Source organism: Acyrthosiphon pisum, chromosome A1 (genome assembly GCF_005508785.2).
Source record: "Acyrthosiphon pisum isolate AL4f chromosome A1, pea_aphid_22Mar2018_4r6ur, whole genome shotgun sequence".
Taxonomy (NCBI): domain Eukaryota; kingdom Metazoa; phylum Arthropoda; class Insecta; order Hemiptera; family Aphididae; genus Acyrthosiphon; species Acyrthosiphon pisum.
In genome coordinates, this window is record NC_042494.1 from 50127134 (window position 1) to 50143453 (window position 16320).

Below are 16320 nucleotides of genomic sequence, written 5' to 3' on the forward strand. Positions count from 1 at the left end.
TGGTTTAGGGTAGTAGGAGTCATTTGATCACCCCATGACGCTTACTCTGTTTCCAGCTTTAATTTACTACACACACTCGTGTTTTTTAAAACTATTTTAGTTCGAGTGTTGTAATTTAAAAAGTATACCGACGCTAGAGACTATTAGAACTATTCAATTGTTAAACCCCTCATAAACAAAAAAGTTCAAATTCTAAATTCAATATGAATATTGATTGTGGTTCTACGGGTATTTTGAATAATTCAAAATATCGAATTTTGAACCAAAATTGTTAAGAATGCGTGACTTATTAAAATTAAATTTCTTGATTTTTCAAATAACAGGGCTTTGCAGTTTGCACTCAAATCAACCAGAACTGGAACACCCTTAAAACCCTTAAAAAATCAAACACCCGAAACCCATATAACCCAAATGATTCTATTTTCAAAACACCTGAATTAATTAACTATAAAGCTTGAATAAAACATTCTGGTTAACCCGAAACCCGAATAATTTTTACTCTACAATCTCCATATGATATTTAATTTTGTATATATTTTATGTAATTAATTCAATTTTATAGTTAATTATTTGTTTAATAATAAAAATATTTAGACATTTTGCTAAACAATTGAACATTTTAATATTAACCCGAATAATAACGGTTATTAACGGGCATCATGCGTTTGGGTGAATTACACCAAAATAATAAAAGTAATGTATTTGGGCGAGTATGATACAATATAAAGATAAAATTGTATGTTTGTAAAAATTAAGATAAAAATAATATATAAAATCTATAGGGAATTTTATATCAATCTAAATATGGCACATAATTTCAACTTTTAATTACACACACTTATACTTGACTTGCATATTATTTTATTTTAATAATATTTTAACTTGATTTTCAATAATTTCAATTTTTAATTACACACAAAAAAAAAACAATCCACTTTTAATCATATCCGTGGAATTCATGGACAACCCAAGTCTGTCAAAATGAGAGAGAAAATGGATTGTTAAAATATAACATCCTAGGATATTAAAAAATATCGCCCAATCACATTACAATATTCAAAATCACTCGCCCAAACACATTACATTTTTTTTTTAATTCGCCCAAACGCAAACCACCCGTTATTAACACTCAAACGTTTATTTAAATTATTTATTCTGGTGTTTGAACACCTGAATACATGCAGCACCCAAAATCCGTAACCCAAATAAATCATTCAGGTTCAAAGTCCTACATTTGAATTTAAACATTAACAAAACAAGCAAAAATAATATTATGTTAAAAAATATAATCAAATAATGTTATATACATATATATTTATATTCATAGTATAGTTAATAATAATTATTTAATTTTTCCGGGTATTTTAAGATAATAACGATGCAGATATTTAAGGCTGAAAACTTGCAATTGTACGATTGGAAATTTTCATGAGATTTAAACATTGTTCCATCAAAGAAAACGTTTGATTTTTTTTTTTTTTTCAAATTTTTTTTTCTATTCACACATTTTCCGATCAACAATATTTAGGTCAACGATTTTGCCGATTAGTGATGCGTATTAGTGGATGTGATACAACACCATACGTTTATAGTTTTAACCTAACCTTATGTGTACTATTTTAACTCGCACGTATAGACGTATAGTCTTTGATTAGTAAAGAAGTCTCGCTTATACATAGGTATTTGAACCGATTAAAAACATGTCTTATAAGGAGGCATATATTTATTTAAATAATCCATAAGAATTTTTGGTGGATAAATATGATTCAGATTTAAATGTTAGATAATAAATAATTATTAATGTTCGAAACACAACTTATAAGTGTCTGAAATATAAGTGTTCTGTGAATATTTCGGTGTATCTACCTTCTATAAGCAAACTCGTGTTGAAGGTGGAGAGTTATTTTCTCATAATAATATATACTTTAAAATACATTCATAAAAAAATACATTTACAATAAAATGAAATAAAGACAAAATAGGATTAAGAAAAAAATGCATAATTATTTCTTAAATTTATAACTCAGATGAATACAAATTGGATAAAGATGTATTTATCTTATTATTTTTTGCTCTAAGATGTATACCTACTATATTGTGTCATAACTACAACATTATATTTTTTATTTTTTCATGTAGGTATTGCATGGTTATTACAATTCATATTTCATAAGAACGCAAAGTTGCACAAACCTGTACACACCGTGTACGACGAAATTGGTAATAAAAGTCTTTTTTTTATTACAAAATGAAAACAGTTTATTATTTACAAAATCGTGTTTTTATTTAATTACAATATTCATATTTAGATACCCCCTACTGGTTTCAGTACTGTTCTGTTATATGCTTGTATGCCACTCGATCATTAAAAAAAAAGTTTTTGATAATACGAACAGTACCCCAGTTGCAACGCAATAATCTTTAACTTAAAAACTATAAGTAGTAATAATTCCTTCAAAATAAAAAAAAAAAACAAAAATCAATTTAACTTAACAAGAACCTAGCAGGTGCAATGAATGGGGGGCAGCATCGTCGACAACCTACAGCGGTGATGTCGCGAGCACACTGTAGTTTCATGTCGATGGCACAATTGCATCTTTCCGATTTTGAAATTCCGAAGCGACCGACAGGACGTGCACGGCGGTGGCGTCCGCTGAGTTGTACACGGCAGTGGCGTCCGAACGGTCATGCACGGTAGTGGCGTCCGACTACAGGTCGAACATGGTGGCGGCGGCCTCCGAGTGCGGGTCGTGCACAGCGGTGTCGTCCGACGAGTCTTGCACGGCGGTGTCGTCCGACTACAGGTCGTGCACGGTCGCGGTGTCGTCCGACGAGTCTTGCACGGCAGTGTCGTCCGACGAGTGTTGCACGGCGATGTTTTCCTGCGGCCATCAAACAGATACTCCGATACCCACGTGCAGGTCAGCGGCGTTGGACAGCGCGTCGACGGCGGTGGACAGCGGGTGGATGGTGGACAGCGGGTAGACGGTGGTGGACGTGTGGTAGACGGTAGACAGCTGGTAGACGGCGGATAACAGTAGCACGGCCGCCACGGTGTATATCGATGGTCGGCCGGTGTTTCGTCGTAGGGCGTGTTCGTATTGCCGTTGCTGCACGTGACGGCCCTACAATAGGGCGTTACGCGGTCAGGAGTCAACGTACCGTTATGATGAACGTAATCCCAACTCACTATCTTACTCGACGACGACGCCAAGATGAAGGAAAAACTCAGACACAGTAATATTATGGTTTCTGAATGCATATTCGTCTGAAAATCACTGTGCCTGATGGATGGTCGGAAAACATTTGTTTATCGTAATAATAATAGAATTTTATTGTGATGACAACCGCTATCGACGAAATTCACTCGGAAATTGTAACGACCATTAATTTATACCAAAAGACAAAAGTTAAATGTCTTTTATGGTTTAGCGTAGTTTTTTTTAATGTAATATCAGTCATCAGTCTTGAATGATCCAATAGATGTAGCAACTAATTACTAAATAAACAATAATTGTTAATAAAAATATTATGTACCTATATTTGCTTGATGTTTAATTTTAGGATTTGCATGTTTTTAGATTGAAAATGTATTATAGTAAGCTAATTAGATTCAATATTTCAATCATAGAATAAAATGTATAAATATTAATATAAATATACCTAATATTATCAACTACTCTTCATATTTAAAGTGGATATGCTATAGTGTTATAAATAAATACGGTTTTATAATATATTTTTATTTAGCCTAGAGGTACAGATATATTGTTGGTACTTAATGAAATCATAAACTCAACGTCTTTAATTTTTTTTAATTTACGAAGTGTTTAATCTGCTCAAATTATTATTATTCTTTTTTCACTTATCATCATATTTTATCATCGAATATATTATATGATATATATCATGTGCTAAAATCATCAAATACGCGCTAAAAATCGTAAGAACATAAAATGTGTCATTATAGAGTTAAAAAAATCTTTAGACTTGAACAAATCCGCATTGAAAACTTTTGATGTTTCATTCGTTGTGAAATTTAATTAATTTATAGCCCGCGTAGCAATAAATCTAATAAGCAAAAACAAAAAAAATAATAATTCAATTAAAAACAGTAGGTATACATATTTTATAATTTAAACAACGCGGTGCAGGCGCCTGTGAAAATGTATATCAGCTCAATGAGTTCACACTTTTCCGAAATCTCTCGTCTGTTATCTGGATACCACGAATCTGTTTGTTGAAGAAGATTCCGCTGTGTGTTTCAAAAGAATACAGTATCATTTCTCAGGATTTGGTTTTTTTTTCTCGGCGACGATTTCGAAACAAACTTATCCAATAGACAATCGGATGACACCGTATACAATGAATTAAGTTCAGTTCCTATACAGAGAGAGAAAGAGAGAGAGAGAGAGAGAGAGAGAGAGAGAGAGAGCGTACTTCCAAAAGTGCCACGAAGTATCGTTCATTTCACGCCGGTCAAACAATAAATTTTTACTTTTTTCAACGCCACATTAAAAAACTTACTGCACCGCGTTGTGTCTGATGCTGCATCGTTTTTCGCAAGTGCAGACGCTATGCCACGCGAAAAAAAAATAATTCGACCTTTCGTTTCCACGCGATACGAGCGGTGTCGGTCGGTTCACTTGTCGGAAAAACAGAAAATCAAAAAATATACATAATCGCCTATCGCCTACTCGTAATATTCGCGCCTTTCCGATCGTACGACGACCCATATTATATAAAGCGTTTTCCAATTGCACCGCGATGTGACTTTCCTTACGAAAAAAATCGATTCTGAAATATTGAGAAACAAATCGTCGTTATTATAAAACAAGTTTCGACAAACATATAAGTCCTCTAGTACGACTGCGCGAATGTGTGATATATATATATATATATATATATATTATATGTTATAGTATAAGAGATCCATTAAGTCTTAACATTTATCACTGGCCCATTATCGCTCGTATATACGACCCCTCTAAATCATATAAGTAAAATATGATTGTTTATGTGATACAATACTCTGCCATACGGCGACTTTATATCGAATCGGTATTGTAATAATAATAATAACAATAACAATAATATAATATAATAAATGTCGAGCGTGTTTCACATTGATTTTGATTTTTTTTTTTAATTTTAATGTGCAACCACAAACTGTTTAATATTAATATTTTGCGTGTAATACCTAATAACCGCTAGTTGTTGTTGTTAAAAAAATATCGAAACGATTAAATCTGTCCCACCGGCAACATGATACGCGAGTGAATAAAGCCAGAAACAGAGAAACATAATAAACAATTTCCTCCACACATTACAATAGCATAGTAATAATAATAATAATAATAATAATAATAAATAATTATATACGGTGTGTACAATAATTTTCTTTACCACGATTTATGTACGGCCGTCGCTTTATGTGTAACGAACACGCACGTTGTCCGTCGATTATTATACGGATATACCTATGTACCTACGCGACACTGTATTCGCGGCGACGTTTTTTATAATTTTTTTTCCTTCCGTTTTGCCCGTAAGTCGTAACTCGTAAGCGCTGCTCGCCGATCGCCTTTAGAGTCTAAGTTTAGACCACATATTTTACAGTATACATATAAATATTAAAAATTCGGTTAAAAATGCGGTTTGCCACACGTCATATTTTATATTTTATTTTTTCTACGAAAAATCACAATATTGCTATTGCACGACAACCATTAGGATTTTCCCGAGAAATTTGACTCTCGGGCCAAATTTATTTCCATAATATAATAATTTATAACATTTCGCTCCCTGTCAACTGCTGTAACTGCCATCTCTCTCGTGTTCCACCCGAATATCTGTTCATCCAATAATACTTTCAAAGTAGGTAACATTATCGTACAATAATATGCACGCGTTGACGGAATCGGATGGTATTGGTTTCTCGGTGATTCCGAGACGAACGACAAGTCGACGACGACAACGACGAAAGCGTCTCGGAAAAGCGGAATTACGTACTTTGACAAATGAAACTCCTGTCAGTCGGCATTTGCAGTTCGGCTGCACATGTACAAAATAATATATATATATTATATTATACGCGTTGAATCGTACAAATTATATAGAATAAATGTATATATAGGAAGTAGACGGTTTAATGAAAATCGAAGTAGGAGCTACACCAAAAATATATAATATAGCCAGCATGGCGCCATCACTGGTTGCAGTGTAATTGGATTAGTTTCTTGCAACGAAACACTGCGCACTGCACAGTGCGTCCATGAGTATCTACCTAAATGGAAAACGCACGCAATATATAATATGTAATAGTAATGCGTTTTATATCTGTTCAGAGTTTCAAACCACAGACAAAAAATATATGGGCTATACATTATTTTTTTTTCCGGAGAGAGAATTATCTTTCTTTTGGTACATACTTAAAGTATATATAGATACATCTTGTATTTTATCAGGTTTTCTTTGGTGGGGGTAGGGTATCCGAAAATTGTTTATTTGAGCTGAGCTTCCTAGCTCGACCATCCTCCCCCATATTTGCGTCTATAGTTGAAATAATTGTTGTTTTATCTCGCAATCAGTTCTTTCACGGTAGTAAATAATGGTAAGCGTACTTATCCTCGAAAATCGTTTGTATTTGTACTGCGCGAGAATTTTATCATAATATTGTGATGATTAAAGTAACGACGATACGATACGGTTAAACGCGATTTCTAGACAAATATAGGCATAATAAGGTACAGGTACCTATCTATTTATATGACCACAAAAATGTTAAGTCTATTCCTTTATATAGTTTGTAATTTTTGCGATCCAACTATAATATTAATAAATTACCTATACGTTTCAAAGGAAAAATATGTACCTACACGTTTCTATGTCAAATCCTGCAACCACGCCGCGGTTTTTCGCCAACTGTTTAGCGATTCATGTCGATATTTGCAATCAAAACTTTCGAAAGCATTGTAATTTAAATAATAATAACCGTACCGATACCACGATGTATAGGTAACACCGAACAAGAAATTATACCAATCGCGTAGATACCTAATATGGTTAATAATAATATGGTTTGTTAACCTCACAGTCAGCTGTGTAACATAATAAGTGATTTTTAGCGATTTTTTAGTGTTGGAACTTTTAGAGAGGTGTCATGGGGAGGAGGGTTGGTTCGAATCGTCGTTCATTAATATTATAATATTATGGCCGGAGAAACGCGTCGCAGTGGCGTGATTTATTCGCGTAACGCGGGAAACCATTCAGCACACGCGAACCAATTTTGAGGCTGAAATCCTGTGAGTATAGATCACGCGAATCTGCAGTTATAATAATGTTATTATCGTGCACGTATATCGTACAATATACAATTATAATGAAGAAGTGACTTGATGTTGCGACTAGCAGCGAGTAACGACGCCGTCTCGCGGGTCTGACGCGGAGACGCTATCGCGGAAGAGTCCTCCGGGGCATAATATATTATATTAATTATTATTCTACAAATAGATTTAAACGCGTAGTTGAAACGATTTCGGTTAAAAATGTTTTAACGAGTATTATTGTAAAACGTGATTATTATATACTTCAAAAATCGAAAGTCGTCAAATTATTATAAATATATATAAATATTATAGTAATATAGTAATATTATAACAACTTGTTACGTTTACATCGTCGCTCCGCGTGTGTCCTCCTCGACGTATCGTAACGAAGGGGCCAATAACATTAAAATATAATAATATTATAATAACCCTTTTCCCACACCCCCTTCGGCGAGCAGAGCGCGTAGTAGGTACGGCGTGCACGTCGTTCTCGTGGCCGGTAACGTATATAAATATATACCATCTACCATTATCCCTATATATATATATATAATATATGTAGGTACTATTTGGTGTTGTGTCTACCGGTTCCTATCCGCTACAGGAATCTATATTTTGGTCAATAATATGTGTATACGAAATAATAATAAGTATCTCGAGTTAACCCTCCGGCGAGCGTTTATTGGTATATACGACAACGACGATGATGAGCAGCGTGTGTCCTTGGGCCCGGGAAACGGTTTTTTTCTGAAATAAAAAATAACAAAAGGCGTATGCGTTATAATATCATAATACAATGAAGCAGATATGATATTATAAATTATAATAATATTATAGCTGTTATTAGTTATACCTTTAAGGCCGCCGATTACTGTAATAATGTGCGGAGAGATCGCATACGACGATTCGGCGCGAGGTGTCTGCGACCGGACGTTGTGACCGTTAATCTTTATACCGATAACCAGGTTAAAGTGCATGTTGGTGAACCGGATTCATACGATATAGTTACCACGCATGGTATATACCGGTGTGTATGCGTGTGTGCGCGATTACATACCTACTTATCTGTTTTCAAATAAGTATCAGGGTGGAAACCTAAGCAAATTTTTTTTAAAAATATTATTTCATTTCAATTTAGATGTATCAGCGTTTTTGTATGATCAAAAGTAAAGTGTATGGTTTTTGTTGGAAAATTACAAAGTTGTATAGCTACTGGACACTCCATAAAATGGTATATAGTCAAATATTATAATATAATACAATAATGGTATTTCATATTTTCCAAATTGACGATTGAACCTTCAGGTAAACCTAAACTCAATATTTTAATCGTGGAAAGGAATTCGTTATTAGGCTTTTAGTCTCAAAACGTTTATACCTATAATATACTCTATTCAGAATAACCTTGCCCACTCGATCGACGAAAACTCGTCGAGTTCGCGCATGTCTGTTGCCACCAGTTGGCGCTGATGTTTGCAGCAACGCCCCCGCCGACGTCCCGCAGGTGTATACGTATACGATAGCGACCGGTGACGGAAGCCGTCGACAACTAACGACCAATCACAGCGCTCCTGACTTTCGCCAGGGGGTCTGACGGCTGCCGGCGGCTCAGTCTCGTGCGCGAAAGTGGGCAAAGTTATTCTGAATAGAGTATAGGTTATGTTTAAAAATCGCAAAAACCAGCATTTGAATGATTAATGACAAAAAGTGGGCGACAAGCGCGGTCGCTGCAGATGTCGCTGTACACGCTATATTATACGAGGACCCGAGGCGTAGGAGTTAACGCGCGCGCACAAACATGCGTCATGCGCGGTATACTTAGGTATATACCAGACACGTACCTGATGCGTGTGATGATTCGCATAGGTGCGTCGGCAAACGACTTTTCGTACGCGTGTAAACACGAAATGAAAATCCGGGTGCCGCCGCCGAGATGGCGGACAAATGGGTCGGTCACGTCCGTCGAATCTGGTTAGTAATAATCATCTGCAGCGCGTGTGTTGGTATATATCATTATCGTTATTATCGTTTTCGTTATCGTCTCGTTGTTTACGGTGCGGTTCACGTGCGCGTATATATAGGTACGTTTGGTATCGTAGGTAGGTATTACCGGCGCTATTATACACGTATATAAGGTTTATAGGTATACTGGTTAGCGTATATATTCTGCTACACCGCCGCGGATCGGTAGGAAAAAAATAAACATCGCGGTCGTTATAACAATATTATGCGGTGTAATAGGTATCGCCGCCGTAGGTATATATAATTGCACGAATCTCGGGATTTCCATGTCCCGCAAATACCATACGGAATGGACGTGGCGCGGCTTACCGAGTGAAATGAAAACCTAATTGAAAAATACGCGAGCCGGCCGTCGTGAGAGACTTATCGCGCGTATTATTATATACCTAGGTATATAATATAAATTATAATATACAAATAAATTATTTAAATTTCGCGAATGTTTACCTATTCGCTGTATTTGAGCGAGACCGGTCCGCGGGTGTCTGTGTATGTGTGAGTGTGTGGATTTCGAAAACTGCAAACAATATAATTACACGCATATATAGGTACGAGCAGAAAGCGCGCGCACGAAACCGAACCGATAATAGAAAATAAAACGCCCCGCCACCGTCGATGCCGCGCCACCACCTCCTCCTCCTACGGATTCGCAACAATCTTATTCGGTCAGCTCGATCGAATAATATATTTTTTTATCGGTACATAATATACGAACGCCGCATATATACATGATATTTCCGACTCGTATTTATTTCGCACAGCCGTATAATAGTCACCGTATAGGTAGTACTCGCACACATATTTATATTATATTATACATGATATATGGCTGGCAGTAGGTGTCGACGACCGACGTCCGTCGCGTCCATTTCACACGTGCGATAGGAGAACTTACATGATGTTTTTATTATAACATAATAACATTAAATTATTATATCGTCTGTTCCGCGGGTGCGTTTTCGTGTGTGCGAGGAAATGCGTAAGTAATTGACTGACATCGTCCGAACGGTTCGAGCGAGTGATTTTACGCGTCACACCCCGAACGTCCATACACATTATACGAGGTAAATCAAATGTATGTACAATAATATAATGTATATTTATTTATTTATTTTTTTTTTAATTTTATACTCGAAAATATGATATTTTTCCGTCAATGTTCGATAGACATATTGTAAACCTACAATTTGTATATATAATACGTGTACCTCCATTAAATATCGATTCAACATGGTTTAGTATATTTAAACCGTCGTTTTAAGTTATTTAAAGTTTAAACGATTCGATATATACAGCAATATTTGTGGATATCCTTTATATTATGAACATACCCACCACTACGCTGACTAAACTTTAAACGCTTAACCATAAATAATAAATTATTTAGGTTTAAACTTTGACTATATAACACTAAATTATTATATACCGACATTTCCGGAATATATGCGAGATTAAAAACGTGTTCAATTCCGCGTTTAAAAAAAGCGTTCAAAATGCGCAGTAAAAACTTAAAAAGTTGTTCAATTGATTTAAAACATTAAGTGTAAATTATTGACGGAATGTACCTAAACGTTTTTGCCATTTACATGATTGTCTGATCGCGTGTCGAGTTCAGCGCAAACTGCGAACGGGCAAAAATGTGCAATTACACTATTGGACAGGACGTAACGAAGTTCGTAATCGTTCGACGTAAATGTTCAAATTTATTCGGTCGAGACGCGTTGATTGCAATGAATAATGATTACCGTGTACTTCGACAGTGTTGTATAATATTATATATTTTTAACACTTATATGTAAGTACACGTTTTGTATTATTATAGCCACGATCGTATAATTATCGGCTGGTATATACTGCTGTGACTCGTTTGAATGTGTGAGTGTGCTTTTTAGTTTCAACATTAGTTTATAAGCTCGATATTTATATTTTATATAATATATGCAATTAAGAAATTAATTATGAAAATGCGTATTTTAAATTCCTATTTCCGCCGGATTTCGTTTTGTTGAAATACTCACTCGTTTTCCTTATAATATTATGTACCTATATATTATAATTTGTTTAAAACGTGAATTGTTTGAATTTTCATTAAAAGTTTTTGTTTTATTCTAAAACTTATAATCCCAGTGCGAAATGACCCTTCGTTTCAATTATTTAACTTTGGGTCGCGATTCGTATTTAAACCGGGTCCCGTAAAATGTATGCATCAATTTAAACTTTTCCACTTACACCCAAAATAACACGTTAAATCCTTATAATGGCGATCTTCTTAAATAGGAAAAGATTTTAAGCCACACAAAAGGAAAAAAAACAAACTCTGGACACTACACACAATGTCAGCATGGCAAATAATATACATGACTCTATTGTAATATACTGTATGAAAACAATTTACAAACATTATTATCAACTAAAGTCTAAATTATTATTATAAAGCGACTTCGGCGTGTGCCTGTGTTCAAAAAACCATAACAAAGTATGGTAACCGGTAGATGGAAAAATAAATATGTATATATAATATTATAAGCGCGCACTCCATTGCAGACGATGATGTGATTAAACACTATAAAATATGAGCGTCTAAATCGTTTATTCGTTTACACATTATCTTATTTTCGTAATTTTTTTTTTATACAATATATTTTGTATTTTCTCTAATAAACTAAAATACATACATAACTAATGTACCTGCAGATTCATTATCGACGTGTCAAGGGTGATTGGATTAACCTTCTACTACTACCTAATTTAACATTATATATATTATACACAAATATTAACACGCGAATATTATGATTTAGCGACAACGACCGTCGTGTGTGAATCGTTTTTATTTAATAAACCTATAATAATATAATATGTTATTTTCCCCCGTATAGGTACCTATAATATAATATTATGTAGAAAATGGAAATGTTTGGGGGCAGTTTTTATGCAGCGGCGGCAGAGTCAATATACATTATTCATTCATTGCGTGATATATCTTTAAATTGAATTAATACGTATATATACGACTACGGTGTATTTGAATCACGTACGAAACGGAATAACTTATTCTCTCGTCGAGCTCGACGGCTCGTTGTATACGCGTAATCCGACTCCGGATAGTGTCGTACACAATATAGGTACACTTCAAATACCGCGGGCGGATATAATAACCTAATAATCATGAAATTATATGTTTCTATGCAAATCGACCATATAATAATCATGTGTGTATGCACGTATATTCTGCAGGTATATAACAGGTAATGATACCGCAGCTGTCGCGGTTACCGCCGCCGCCGTTATCGACGATGATTGACATTACAATGTCATTATATTATATTACGCGCTCTCTTATAATAATGTACACATTATTATAATATTATATAGGTATAGGTAACCCATACGCGTGCAATGTCCACGAGAATGTTAAATGTCTGTATAATATATCGTGTTGCAGGTATAGGGAGGTACACAAAAATGCAATCCGACATATTATTATATATATATAGGTAGGAATATTATTGTATATTTTATTCTATAATAATTTCGTATTATAGATAGGTAGGTCATATCATGAGGTTACGCGGCGGGAGGAAATACGATTTGCCCACGACATTTTAGCAATTTCTTTGAGAGTTTATCTAGCACAGCGAATACCTATGAATTATTTAAACTCCATGGTTAAAATAAAAAAAATATGTACTTCCATCAGCTGTAATATATTGTGTAAGGTGCAATTACATGAAGTACCACGGACATTTTTTTTAGAGGACCGGGCCAATTCGTTTTTAAAATGTTATATTATTCTACAACTTTTTATTAAACAAAACAATTTATTTTTCCGCGGATTAAGCTGTTTAGGTTTATTTTACCGTAGTAAATATAATATTTCCTCTCCTCACAACTACTGATATGAACGGGCGCGTAACGTATTATTTTGAAAAATATTGTACCTAGGTCTGCATAATAATATTATATACTATATTATTACATTTATATATACTGCAGTATTACAAAATAATATGAAAACCCTTTCAAAGACTAGAGGTCTGAATGCCGCGAAAACTGTAATCGATAAATCGTGTTATACCTGCAGTATTGTAGGTACATTTGTACCTATCTATATAATATTATATTACGTAATTGGAAAACGCTTGTAGGTACTATACCGCATTGTATTATTGAAACTAAACATATAATAATATAATATAAGCATGCGACTGGTTATATGACTTGTGGTTAGACTTTTGTTTCGGTCGTCCCGGACTAACCTACCTATATTATATTGTCACCTGGATCATCGTCGTATTATTATTTTATTTATGGTATTCCGTATCTTTTGATCTACAATAATGGTAATACGTTAACGTCCTTAAACGAGCACAAGTGTACCTAAATAATAATAATATAGTGTTGCGGTCGCGCCCCGAACGTCGGCAGAGCGGCAGTGCACGTAATATATGGCACGGACCCAAACCGATGGACTGACGATGCGTACCTGTACATATTATTATGCGCATAGTCATTTTCGCATACCACCACGGCGAATCAATAACGTATTAATAATACATTTTATAATATATTCCCTACAGATATCGTCAAAAAGCCTCATTATCACCCCTCCGCCCCGCACCACGAAAATATCGTTTTAAATAATTAGATGTGTATAATCGTGGGCAGGACGATTTTCCTCCAAAACGATAGATACTGTTTTTAGTACACATTTTCCTTAATAAAAAAAAAAATGGTACTTTTCGTTACCTATCTTCCACGCGTGTTTTTTCAACTAGAATAAGCCTATTTTCCTGCAAATAATATAATATAATATTAAATTTTATATAATGTACGCTGCACGATAAAATTATATCCGGTATTTTGGTTACCTATATTTTGAGCCGGCATCAATAACCTTAAATATTGTGTGCTGTGTATTGTTTATGGCACCAACAGTTGATCATCTCGTAACTTTACCTAACTTCCTATAAGCATAGTATTATTAATGTATAAGCACACGCCGATAATATTTTTCTCCACTTTATCGCAAACCAATTTAAACATCCTACCTCAAGTTTTAAAAATATCAATTAAATAGTTTACAAATTTAAAAAAAAAAAGTTAAGTAATATAATATTGAACAGAACAAAAGTTATTTCTTATATATGTCATGTATTTTGGCTACCTACCATATTATAGGTTGATGTCCATCAGCTATCTCCTATATTATACGGCTATACGCTTATATTATATACCTATTATATTGAGAGGTACTCGAGGATCTAACTATATATTACCATATTTCGTTCGTTCGGAGGTGCTTATAAGTCATTGAAACATATCTTCGGCCACGCAAACACGGAATGTTACATAATATACGACTTGGTATCTCAGCAATGATATTACTATAGGTACGCAAACGAACGCAATTTTACATTACAAACGTGTCAACGCCGAAGCCCACTCGATTGCATAACGCAGACTGATCTGGAGTCCTAGGGGCTAGGACAGTTGATACATTTGCAAACATATTATTATTATTACACTGGTTTTCGTGCTTGGATTTCCGTATCATATTTTTTATGGCTAATGGCTTTATGACCTACTACAGAGTGATTAAAGTTTAATATACGAACATTATAGAAATCACGTTATGATAAGTGATGACAGCTTCTGCTGGTAGCGGTTAATTAGTTATTACAACGCATAATTATTTGTAGTTCTACTAGTAGGCACTTTAAAAAAAATGTTGAATTTTTATTCGCATTTTTATGGCATACACTATTAATTAAATGATCTGTTAGTGAGTAGATATCATACTATACTAAACATTATTTTATAACTAGGATCAAAACGCAATAGTGGTTTTTAATGCTGCTCTCCGCATTTAAGTATACAGACATTCGGTGTGAAAACCTAATTAAAAATATTATTTTTAACCAGAGCTAATATTGACCGACTTTTCCGTTTTCAATTAAATTATATTATACTGAACCAGAACGAATTGAAACTCTAAAAAACATAAATAACAAATTAGTATGTTAAAAATCTAAAATGTTTTCCCTGCGGTCGGGTCGATTTTATAATACGATTACAAACAAATACAAAAGTTATAAAATATACGTAAATATATTAAATATGTTAATTTCCTTGAATGGTTAAATGATTTATGTATCTTTGATGAATCATATAAAGTCATCATTATAGTATTATAAATAATGGGTGCAATAGAAAATAAACATACCTAATAATTTATAGAAACTTTTTCAAAATTAACGAACGTTTTTCTTTAAATAATAATATGGTGGTAGCCGATATCTGACTGAAGTGAGTGGGAAAAATCAATTCAAAAAAATTTAATATTCCGAAAATCCAGAATTAAGTTCAAAACGTAACAGAAGAAAAACATTTTACTAAATTCTTTAAATTTAAATTAATCATCGAAAAGTTACAGTAATATTTTTCAATTTTTATTTCAAAATTTTAATTTAATTTCAATGTTATATAACATTTCGTATTATATTTTCATCGGTAAAAATAAATACAATTAAGGAAATTTAAAAACTGACACTAAACTCAGAAATGTGAAAAAATACAAGATAATACTTTATGATATTATTATGTTATCGTTTAACCTTTTTAATGCATTATAACCCGTCACTTTTTGCTGACTCTAATGATTGTTATAACTTACAAGTATAATCATTTTTTATTCAATAGTGGACATATTGTTAACATTTTACAGAACTTGGACACTGTGTCACTGTATGATATCATTAGATATAGCCGATATTGGTACCTTCTACAGTAAACGGCGTATAATTAATTATATTTTGAGTTTATAGTTTTTAACGCATCCGTTAATTTTTACCAACCAAAAATGATGTAATTCTATTATTACAATTCAAGCAGTTTTTGATTTGTTAAATATATTCAGTTATCCACCATCGAGTGAATTGCATTTGAAATAAAACGACTATATATATAA

The 16320-nt window shown here is 33.8% G+C and overlaps 1 protein-coding gene across 6 annotated transcripts in view; it reads left to right on the top strand.

Moving 5' to 3' along the window:
* Positions 1 to 16320, top strand: part of LOC100574733 (cardioacceleratory peptide receptor) — a 241635-nt gene that overhangs the window by 155718 nt on the left and 69597 nt on the right. The window contains exon 1 of one of the 6 annotated variants that reach the window (XM_016805062.2): positions 9884 to 10414. The exons of 4 other annotated variants lie outside the window; for them this stretch is intronic. The gene's annotated coding sequence lies outside the window, so the exon portion shown is untranslated. Of the gene's footprint in view, positions 1 to 9883; positions 10426 to 16320 lie in introns of those variants that run through there. One more of the 6 variants, XM_016805063.2, reaches the window with a different exon arrangement.